The sequence below is a fragment of the Dipodomys ordii genome, unplaced genomic scaffold, assembly GCF_000151885.1.
Source record: "Dipodomys ordii isolate 6190 unplaced genomic scaffold, Dord_2.0 Scaffold170, whole genome shotgun sequence".
Lineage (NCBI taxonomy): Eukaryota > Metazoa > Chordata > Mammalia > Rodentia > Heteromyidae > Dipodomys > Dipodomys ordii.
The window spans coordinates 1,784,321-1,796,207 of NW_012267386.1; the positions used below are offsets into that span (position 1 = coordinate 1,784,321).

Sequence of the window (11,887 nt, forward strand, 5' to 3'; positions counted from 1 at the left end):
ACAGAAAGCATTTCCACTATCAAAATTATAGAAAGCAGTTAAGGAGACCTTAAGAAAAGCACAGTCCTACATAGAGGTAATCTGCATCTAATAGTTTTCCATTTGTCAATTTCACGTGATTAGCATTAAAAACACAACCAAATACACGTGACCCTCAAGCTCCAGCCCCACAAAACATTAGTCTTTGTTCATTGTCAAAGGACAAGATGTCCCAAGAGTGAGAAAAGGTGGGTGTCAATCCTCCATAGCCATTTCTTCAATCATTCCCTCAACAGCTCTTCATTTCTTGGACTACCTTCCTTTCCCAAAGAGGTAATGCTGAGATCAGTCAGAAAGGCTTTCTGAGAAGACTGGCTTGGATTTCTGGGTCTGTTCCAGTCGATTCAAGATGAATTGGCTCGTATCAATGAAACGCTCAATGTAGTTCACCAAACAGGCCTCAGCCCGACTGTCCAACTTTGGCCCAGGCTTGTTCATTCACTTCTCCCAACAAAGTTCAGTCATCTGGTGCACCCGCTGCTGGCAGCGCTGCTTACCTCAATGAAATGCTGTAACTGTGGGTCCACTGGGCCCAGACCTCCTGCGGAAGACGAGGATGAATCCATCCCCGCGCGAACACGCGTGCTGAAACTCCGCACCAAGGCGACCTTCACCCGCCGTGGCGCTCTTGTCACAAATAACTCAAAAATGAATCTAGGAACAAAGCAGCCTGTGATTAAGGAGCAGGATGCAAATTCCATAACATCTGACCGAATCACTGAAAAGAACAGACCAAACACTTGAACTGAGAACTAAGAAGAAATTTACCCACATTGAAAGATATCTTGGTTTCTTTTCTACTTTTCCTTAATAATTCTTGACAATGCTTAGATATGGGACAAATACTGGCTGTCACTGATTTTGGTAAATATTCTTTATAACAAGTTATCTCCTGCTCATATTTATTTAATCAATCTACATTTCTGTGAGCAAAAGAGCCCAAAGCTTAAGATAGTATTTTAAATGAATTCTCAGAATGACTTTTCCATAATAGCTGAAGTAGGATATGCTTTAAAACCAGTCTTAACACATGGGAGCTTTTCCTAAATGGTCCTCATAAGAAATGAAATACTGTGTGATGTAAGATAGCCTATGTCGTAAACGTGACTGAACTTGGGAAAGAATCACAGAAAATACAGTCAGGGACTTCTAAGTTTAAAAATCATATATATGTATATATACATGTATGTGTGATATTAAATATTAACTCTATACATATGTATATGTGTAAACATATAAACACATGCATATATGTATATAATACATATATGTAAATACGTGTATATGCATGTGCATATCTAATATTAATAGCAACATATATGAATATATACAGGTATATGTGTATGCTATAATATATAATATATAAAACATATAGAACATACATGCCACTATTATATATTAGTATGTTGAAGCATAAATATAAGCATATATATGCTATTAAATATCCTTTAAGGAACCAAATCATGAATGAAATATTATGTATAGTAAAAACAGCGTCATCTCAAGTGATCTAGACTATTCTACATTTCACAATATCTTCAGATCTCAGTGGCATATTGAATGAACAGCTCATTGTTATTTGTGTGGTGACGAGCACTTGCCAATCACTTGGGCAGACACAGATGTCTGTCTCTCCAATTCCTCTTTTCAGAATGGTCTCTGCAAGACAGGAACGATGGAACCCCCCCCCACTGATGTACATGCCAGTGCTAAACCCTGCTACTTCCAGGAAAGTCAAATAAGCCCAGCTAAGGACAATTTTATCAAGTGTACAGAAAGAGGAGTTGATACAGTAATGACAGTCAATAATATTCACATCATTTTCCTTCCTGGCTCTTAAATACATTTGATCACTTTACCAACAGGGTAGATTGAAGTTCCATTTAGTTACAGCATGAGACTCATCGTGCAGAGTTGTGGGTGATGAATGGGAAGTCATCACTACATCAGGTCCAGCCTTGGCTCCTACTAGATATGAATGGCCAGGCCAAGCTGTCTGACCTCTCAAGCCTAATCACTACCCACTGGAATAACAGAGGCATGATAAATACATAAACATTTGAGTCAGAAGGGAAGATGAGAGATACAGGAAACATGGACTGGTGAATTTTAATTGTATGGGGGCAGAGATGTTTCTAATGAAGTCCTTCCTCTGTCAATTCTCCTATTCTGTGAGTCCAGCTCCTCTATGAAAGTGTCCCTTTCCTTTATTTAGGACCCCCCCCGGCCATATACATACATTCATACATATACACACATACGTACATACAAAAGCACACACTCTCCTCTCCCTTTCCCTCTTTTCTCCTCTCCTCTCCCCTCACTTTCCCTCTTCCCTCTCCTCCACCCTTCTCTTTTCCTCTCTTCCTTCCTTCTTATTTTTTTTCTTTTCTTTGTATCAGTAATGGGACTGAAACTCAAGGCCTCTCACTCACTCTTCCTCATTCTTTTTTTTTTCTCTCAAGACTAGCACTTGAGCCACACCTCCACTTCTGTTTTATTGATGGCTGATTGAAGATAATAGGCTCATGGACTTTTCTGCCTAGGCTGGCTTTGAACCATAATCCTCAGATGTCAGCCTTCTGAGTAACTAGGATTACAGGCAGGAGCCACCAGTACCCAACTCATGGTTTGTTTGCATTGCAACCCCTTTTATCTATAAGTTTTTCTTCTGAGATTCTCCAGTCCCAGTCATTACCATCTCTTAATTTACCTTAAAAGTGTACATTTCTATTTGTGGGGACAGCACTAAAGATGTATTCCTCAAATCTGGTTTTACTGTCATTTTGTTAGGCTGAAAGGTTTTTCCAAGGTGCAGAACTTTGAGAGTTCTTTCCTGAGATTTGTTGGAAATGCCTTGGGATATTAAGGTGTCACATAGGAATAAGACATCAAGTCCAGGGAAATGTGACAGTTTCCTTTTGCAGAAGGACATACTACTGATAGAAGAAACCAAGAAAGGGAGCACACTGGGTGGGACGTCCGCCCAGATCTCTCCCTAACTCATTACTGCCCCCTTATTCTGGTTGGACAGAAGTCAGGTTCACAATTCGACAAGACTGACTAGTTTAGATGGAGTTAAAAAGTTTACCCTTAAGTGGTGGAGACTGGGACACCCGGAAAAAGCAGAAAATTGTTCCATCTGTGATTCTTCCTGGAACTTAAGGCATGGAATACCTGAAGAGACAGTGGCTGTCCCTCCAAATGGCAGTGCTATGTCAAGCAACTACTTTGACAGAAAAGACTCCATCCTACAGACTTATTACAGTACTCTCACTGATTGGAGAAAATGAGATTGATAGACTTCAATCTGACAGCTTCATGGTCCCATTTGATTTTATGATATGATCAATCACCCGAGTCGGTGATATAAAACAATGACTACAGGAGTCCCCCATTACCCACAGTGTTGGCTTGCTGTGGTTTCAGTTACCTGTTGTTCAACAAGATGCAATGGAAAATTGTCACAATAAGCAATTTGTAGGTTTCAATTGCATGCCATTTTTGAGTAATGTGGTGAGATCTTGCTTGGTTCTATTCTATCCAGCCCAGGACACAAATCATCCCTCTGTCCAGTGGTCCTTGCATCTATGTCACATTGTCTTCTCACGTAGTAGCCTGCTGGGTTATTTAACCACATGTTGTTTTCAGTGTTTATTTCCAATTGACCTATATTTGCTTTTATAATAGACCCAAAGATCCACAGTAGAAATGCCTAATTGTGATACTAGATCTATTTTAGTGTTCATTGCATTCTTGCTTGTTCCATCTTCATTGTTATAATCTTCTTATGTTTTTTGTGAATCTTTGACTCTGCCTACATTACAAATTAAGCTTTATTGCAGATACCTGTGTATGTATGTGGGGGGAGGGACCCTAGCACATATAGAGATTAGTACTGCCTAGAGTTCAGGCACACTTGGGATCCTCAATCTGAAAAGAGGCAAAGTTACTGAATTTGACTTAGCATCTGGGTTTTGTTGCTAGAGACATTAGAAATAAGCAACAGGGATGGATAGTTTCTACTCTAAGATACTTAGTTTTTAATCAAGAAAGTCTCAAATGGCTAAGGTATGACACCGATGGATCAGAAAACTCCATTTCCCCAGTAATGTCTATACTTAAGATGGCTGCTAACAGAAAGTAGAGTGAGATTGCCTGGGACCAGAGAAGGAGAAGTCGAATAGAAAGTTTACAATTATTGGATAGAGTTTCAATTTGGATTAATAAGAATATTCTGGAGACAATGATTGCAGAGTGATGTGAATATATTCATCCCCATAGAATTGTACCCTTAGATATTGCTTAAAAAGTAAATTCTGTATTGGGCCTATTGCATCACAATTTAGAAAAAATAATGTCTTGTGTCTGAGAAGGGATGCTGATTTTATTGGGACACCAACATCTGGCAGTACCTAGTCTGTCTCTGCTGATTGGGCTTCTTCTGTGATGGTAAAAACAGAAAAAGAGCCAGGCTAGGCAATCAGGGCAAATCTCCCTCCTGCAGAGCTTCTGCATTCCTCACATAGCCCTGAGCAGTCCTGTGTGCAGGCTCCTAGACCCTCATCACAGTCACAAATGCTAGCCCCTAGGAATCATGTGATGGCCCCTTGTTCAGGGAAGACTTGCACATAAAGAATGTGCTGATTGCGGTATTCACAAGACAATATGTTGGAAATGATCTGTACAACTTGGGATGGGGGATTGGGAGGGAGGGAAAGTAGGGAAAAATGAGAGAGAGGGTCACAAGTTTGACAAGAAATGTACTTCTTACCTTACTTATGTAACTGTAACCCCTCTGTACATCACATTGACAATAATAATAATAATAATAATAATAAAAGAACAGGCTGATTGAACACCAGACATAAGCGCACAAAATGGGTTCCCAGGTCAAAGAGGTGAAATAATGCATGGAGCACTTGTGTATTTGCATGGAGCCCTCTGATTGGGTCTGGGCACTGCTATGGCCCACAGCTGTCTAATGATCTTGAGAGTCATGTAGCTCTCTCCAAGGTCACCTTATTAAGCTTTGTACAATGAGCCCCAGACAGCACCTCCTCCTTGGACCCCCTTCTATTTAGCAGGAGTTCTGCTTACCTTTTTCTTGAGTACATTTTTGCCATTTCACTTCTCCCTCTGTGTCTGTGGACTCATTCATGGAGACCATAGAGACAAAGGAGCTGATCCAGATGTAGTTTTCCAGAATCAATGTCGCTTTGGGTGTGTGACAAGTAGACTAGACAGTCAAGCCAGATAGAATCTTTCTTGCTGCACTGTTTTGGTGGAAGCAGTCACAACACTCCTAGGTTAAAGAAACAGGCCATTATTGTTCAATGGAACACATGCCAAAAATTGGCCTTTATCTTCAAAGATCCCACTTTATCTTATTGTCCACCTATTAGTTTTGAAGAGTTGTACATTTCAGGATTGTAACTAAAAATTGTGGGTGCTTTTCATTCTTGTAAACAAGCCATTCTTTTCATTTTGAGCTCTTAACCTGTGGTAGTTCTTCATTCAGTACTGACAACCACAAAACATACATACTCTTAATATTTATTGTTGCAACTGTTCCTCATAGGAGATTGAACTTCCCCTCTCAAATAATTGTGAGAGTTTCACTAAGATTACTACATAATAATAATAATTTATTGTTTATTATAACAATTATACTTATAAGACAATATAATAGTAATTATTATTATATTATATAGTTATAATTATTATTAATTTGTGCCAGTCCTGAGACTTGAACTCAGGGCCTGGACATTGTCCCTTAACCTTTTCAGCTTAAGGCTAAAAGCCTTAGACAGCCATAGCTCTACCTCCTGCCTTTGGGTGCGCTCCAGTTCTGTGGAACTCAGGGCCTAGGTGCTGTCCTTGAGTTCTTTTGCTCACAGACAGTGTTCTACCACTCAAGCCACAGCTCCACTTTCAGCTTTATGGTGATTAATTGGAGATAAGAATCTCACAGACTTTCCTGCCTGGGCTGGCTTCAAACCATGATCAGACCAGATCTCAGCCTCCTTAGTATCATGCACCCACCAGTACCTGTTTACTTGAAGAATTTATAAGATAAAAATCATGGGTGTAGTGTCATATTTTTGAAGACTGCTTAAGAATTTGAAAAGAACCTCACGATATACTTACATATAAAATTACATATGAATGTGTATATTTATATATTTGTGTATATGCATATGTGATATGTATAACTTTAATTATATATATAGTCTACAGACATATTCATTTGCTAAAGATAAACTGAGGAAAGTATATAAAAATATCATCAGTATATATATCTGTTTAAGATTAATAATTTTTTATCATCCTAAACTAAATTTTCTATACCATTTGAAGATTTCCTATAAAAGACATATTTAATTTATAAAATAGATCCCAAGTTGTTAGTATAGTTTCTTTGAAGTACATATACTTTTTTTCTTTCTAGTACTGGAGTTTGAATTCAGGAGGTTTGTACTTAATTGACTGTTCTACCTCCTGAGCCATGCCTCAAGTCCAGCTTTCTCCCTCCCTCCCTCCACCCCCCTCTCTCTTTCACTCTCTCTCTTCTTCCTTTCCTCCATCTCTTTCTTTCTTCCCTCCTTTCTTTCCTCCTTTGTTTTCTGCCTTTCTTTCATTCTTTTCTTTTTCTTTCTTTCTTTCTTTCTTTTTCTTTCTCTCTCTTTCTTTCTTTTTCTTTTCTTTTTCTTTTTTGTTGGTCGTGGGGCTTGAACTCTGGGCCTGAGTGCTGTCCCTCAGCTCTTCAGCTCAAGGCAAGCGCTCTACCACTTGAGCTACAGCGCCACTTCCGGTTTTCTGGTGGATTATTGGAGATAAGAGTCTCACGGTCTCTCCTGCCCGGGCTGGCTTTGAACCACGATCCTCAGATCTCAGCCTCCTGAGTAGCTAGGATTACAGCCACCAGTGCCCAGCTTCTTTCTTTCTTTTTCTTTCCCTCTTTCTTTCCTATCTTTCTTCCTTGCTTTCTCTTTCTTACTTTCTTTTCTTTCTCTCTCTTTCTCTTTTTCTTTCCTGTCTTTCTTCCTTCCTTTCTTTCTTACTCTTTCATTTCTTTCTCTTCCTTCCTTCCTTTCTCTTTCCTTCCTTCCTTCTTTCCCTCCCCCCTCTCTCCTCTCTCCCCATCCCTCCTTTTCTCTTCTTTTTTTGTGCCAGTACTGGGGCTTTAACACTGCTCTTTAGCTGTTTTTCTTTCCTCAAGGCTAGCACTCTAGCACTTGAGCCACAATTTCACTTCCAGCTTTTTGGTGCCTCACAGATTTTCCTTCCTGGACTGGTTTTAAACCCCAATGCTCAGTTTTCAAACTCCTGAATAGCTAGGATTACAGGAGTGAAACACCAGTGCTTAGATAAGTCCAGCTTTTTGTTGATTAATTGGAGATTTGCTGATTAATTGGGACTCACTGGAGTCTCGCTGTTGGGCTGGCTTCAAATTGCTATCCTCTATATCTCAGCCTCCAAGTCGCTAGGATTGCAAATGTGAGACTGGCATTCATCATGCTTAAACCATTTAATCCATGGCCTTTTATGGACCTTCCCATACTGTTTGTCATTATGCAAACCCACTATCTATCCTCTTGTTATACTGTCCAGTATCCAAGAAAAAGTAAGAGCAATTACTCATTATTATACAGCATCTTCTTTCAGGAACATGTGTCATCCTATCTATTAGAACCAATTAAAAGATAAATTGACCAACCTCTAACTTTTATTAGAGAAGCTACATAGATAAGGACAATTGAGTTTGGGGTAGCTTGACTTGAAAGGGTTTTTTTTCTCCATTGATGAGAATTTCAGGTTTTTAAATTTTTTATTTTTATTTTTGGCTTTTTCTTTTTTAAAACATTAGCTTTGGGTTGTATGACGCCTGTCCTCCTTACTTTAATACTTTTCATGATCTTTTTATTTCCAAATAGAAAGCCATTTTTTAATAAATTAGTTATAAAATGTTCTCTCTCTTTTATCAGATTTCAGTAACTAAAAGTTACTATTATGTAATTAGACAAAAATTGATGACTCTTATAATCAGTGACAAAAGAGGAAAAAAAATCAGCCTTTAGTACATTTAAAATTTTCATTAAGTATTACATCAGTAGTATTTTCTTGTTAATAAATAATTCTACTTAAGTATGTAAGAGCTAAAATTGCCTGTGTAATTTCTCAAAAAGGGCTAAGTTATATAACTTTTCAATTAGTAAAAATTATATTCATTTCAATCTGATTTGCCCTCTACATAATGTGTAATCTGTTGTACAAAAGAACCTTTAAATCTGTTGCAATTATTCATATTAACTGAACAGAGATTGTCCTCTTTTGCCATTTTGGCTTTCAAAAACTATGTCCCAGTAAATAATATTTTGTGTGTGTGTGTGTGTGTGTGTGTGTGCATGTGTGTTTGTGCATGCACATGCGTACACATGCATGCACACTCACAATAGAAAGTAGGGAAAATTTGGAGTATCTGTTTTTTTGTGCTGAAGATGGTGATCAGTACACCCACATGATTTTGTTTTGTCTGACATCAAGTACAGTCTGAGGCCAATAACATAACTGCACCATTGTGATAAAAAAAAACTACTAGTATAACAGATATTTTGCTGAAGGCATCATGGCTTATGTAATTTTTTTCTCCTTTTTTTTACCTTCAAAGGAAAATATGTCTTTAAACTGAAAATATGTACCTAAAAAGTAATCTTTGACAATTTATTTAATAGTCAAGACTGTCCTGGGAAACTATATCCTGAAATTTAGTCTCTAGTGTGTCTTTTGTTTACCTGTCAGAGGTAAGAAGCTCTCTGAGGGCCAAGAATAAAGTAACCCTGGCATGCACAGTATTTCAAGCTGAAGAAAATTCAAAAAAAATTAGGAAGAACCAAGTGTTCTCTCTCCCTCTCTCTTATTTATTTATTTAGTCTTACAAAACCTTATATCTAAGTAGTTATACAAAGCAGTTTCAAGTCAACATGTCAGTTTGTGAGTACAGTGCAGCACCCCTTCCATTGTTCTCCCCATCTTTCCCACCTACTCCTCCCCTCAGGCAGAAGTCATTCTACCCTTGTCCTGCTCTATTTTTTCTCTAAAGGAAGCTGCAAACTCTAGGGATTTTTCTGGCCAATCTCCTTTCAAAGGTCCTCATGTGACAAGTTTTCCACCCTATCTAAGAGAGATGAGATGTCCTACAGAGACATAGAAAATAATCTAAATGAATCTAGCTTGCTGAGTTCCAACTCATTTATTCTCATTAGATCCACATGAGCCATGTTGCTACTCTTCACTTTCTTCAAACTTAAATAATATAGTCTCCCATTTTCCTTGGGTCTTACTCTTCATTTTCTGATGAAAGGCTTTTGTAACATAAAAACCATTATTAAATATACTTCTTTGCTTTTCTTGTGTTTATCTATCCTCTGCCTCTGTTTCTGACTCCTGTTCTTCACACATAATCTTTTCCTTTAGCCATAGCTCACAAGCAATCTCATTATATTTTTTAAATTCTTTGACATAAGGAAGTTATTTTCAGCCAGGCACTGGTGGCTCATACCTAATCCTAGCTACACTGGAGGCTGAGATCTGAGGATCATAGTTTAAATCCAGTCCATATTGCCAATTAAGCACCAGAAAGCCAGAAGTGGAGCCATGACTTGAGTGCCTAGGACCTGAGTTGATACCCCAGTGCTGGCACAATAAAATAGAAGAAAACAAGCAAGAGAGGGGGGGGGAAGGGAGGAAGAAAGGAAAGAAGGAAGAAAGGAAAGAAGGAAGGAAGGAAGAAAGGAAGGAAGGAAGGAAGGAAGGAAGGAAGGAAGAAGGAGGAAGGAAGGAAGGAAGGAAGAAAGGAAGGAAGGAAGAAAGAAAGAAAGAAAGAAAGAAAGAAAGAAAGAAAAAGAAAGAAAAATTGAAGTACTTAGCATGGAGAAGAGCGATTGAATTCTTAGTGCAATTCTGTCTCCATGGGCAGCAATTGCCCTAATCAAGAATTCACACTCAGCCAGGCACCAGTGACTCACGCTTGTAATCCTAGCTACTGAGGAAGCTTAGATTTAAGGTTCATGGTTTGAAGCCAGGCAGGAAAGTCCATGAGACTCTTGCAAGGTATATTAAATAGGTAGGTTTAATTAGGTGGCCAATGATGAGAACACCATGCGGTATTCAGGTAGGAAGAGAAGTTTATTTTATTACTGAACTGTTGGTGTGCTGTGCGTGGTGGAGGCCACAGGTCGAAAGGGTGAGCCAGGTCTCACCTGGGTTTACACAGGGGAGAGTCGGGAAGAAGTGTAGCCAAGTGACCTTGGAAGAGGGAGAGGTGACTACCACCAGGTGTGTCAGTTACCTAGGTGACACAGGTACGTTGCAGAGACTTATTAGCCAAGAGGAGGGAGGAGTCCGCTCGCCTTCTCAGGGCAGACCTTACAACTCTTTTTCTGCTTATGTGGTGCTGAGGAATCAAACCCAGGGCCTCATGCATGAAAAGCAAGCGCTCTACCACTGAACCACCTTCCCAGCCCGACCTTACAACTCTTATCTCTAATTAACTGTGCAAAAACAACAACAACAAAAAATGGAAGTGGAGCTATGGCTAAAAGTGGTAGTGTACTAGCCTTGAGCAACAGTCCTCAGGGATACGGCTGAAGCTCTGAGTTAAAGCCCCATGATCAACGACAACAACAACAAAAATTCATACTTTGATCAAAAAGGCCACCCCCAAAACTCAGCTCTTCTACTTTTGCTTTAATGATCTTACTCTCCAGACACCTGAAGCTACACTCACACTGAGAAAGAATTGTTACCCATTGGTAAAATTATTAGCTTGTCAAATAATTTGGAAGAGTTGGGATAGGTGCTTTCATTTGTGATAGTTTTTCTGTAATCTAAATGAATTTGTGTGTCTGCCTTTGCTGTATCACCAATAAATGCTCAGCAGAATTTAATGACCATAACCAGTATAACATGTAAAATCAGAAAACAGAATAGAATTATTGATTGTTAAAAAACAGGGCCAAATATTAAGGGTAGAACCCCTCTGGAGAGAGAAACTCCAGGTCAAATGGCCAGTAGCCAGTCTTAGCTCCTTTACATCCTTGCTAAAAAGCAAAAGAACATGTCTCCCCCTCTCAAGTTTGCCAGGCTGGCAGCTTTGCAGTTTACCACAAACTTTGCTGAAGGCCACCAACAACCTTGAGGCTTATCTCCAGCTGTACCGAGCTGCTGAATTAGTCACGAGCTTACAATAAAAATCATTTCTGTAAGGAAAATTTCAGTGTACCCCCAACCATGGGAACGACTCTCTAATGTTTTGAGATTTAAAATACACTTCCCTTTCCCAAGGTTATGTTTTGACTTCTGTAAGGCAAGGATATGTTTTGACTTTTTGTAATAATGTTTATGGCATTGATAGTGTGGGTCATGCTAAATCAAAATTAGGTCTTGTCTATGCTCTTGGGACTGAAGGCTAAGTTTTGCTTCTGGAACCTTGTTTGCTTGCTTTAGTAAACACCACCTGCGTGAAACCCCTTCCTATAAAAATCCCCATGAAAAACAAACGGAGCTATTCTCCAGCTGTGTGAGCTAGGGACAGACACCATGTGGCTAATAAAAAGGCTTCCAGCCAGGTGGACTGGGTTTGAGTCCTTTCACTGGGTTTGAGTCCCACTGGCTCCAGTAGCTGGGATATAACACCTTGTCACACGGGGCCTCAGAAGAGCTTCTCATTGAAAGCTTTCCAAGAATCCATGAACGATGACAATTTGGAATGTTAAAGGCAGACCAGGCTGGGTTCCAGTGGCTCATGTCTACAATACTCACTGCTCAGGTGGCTGAGATCAGAGGA

General features: G+C 39.3%; 1 pseudogene; it reads right to left on the reverse strand.

The window, feature by feature from the left end:
• Nucleotides 1-310: 310 nt before the first annotated feature.
• Nucleotides 311-605, reverse strand: LOC105998692 (annotated as a pseudogene).
• Nucleotides 606-11,887: the final 11,282 nt, after the last annotated feature.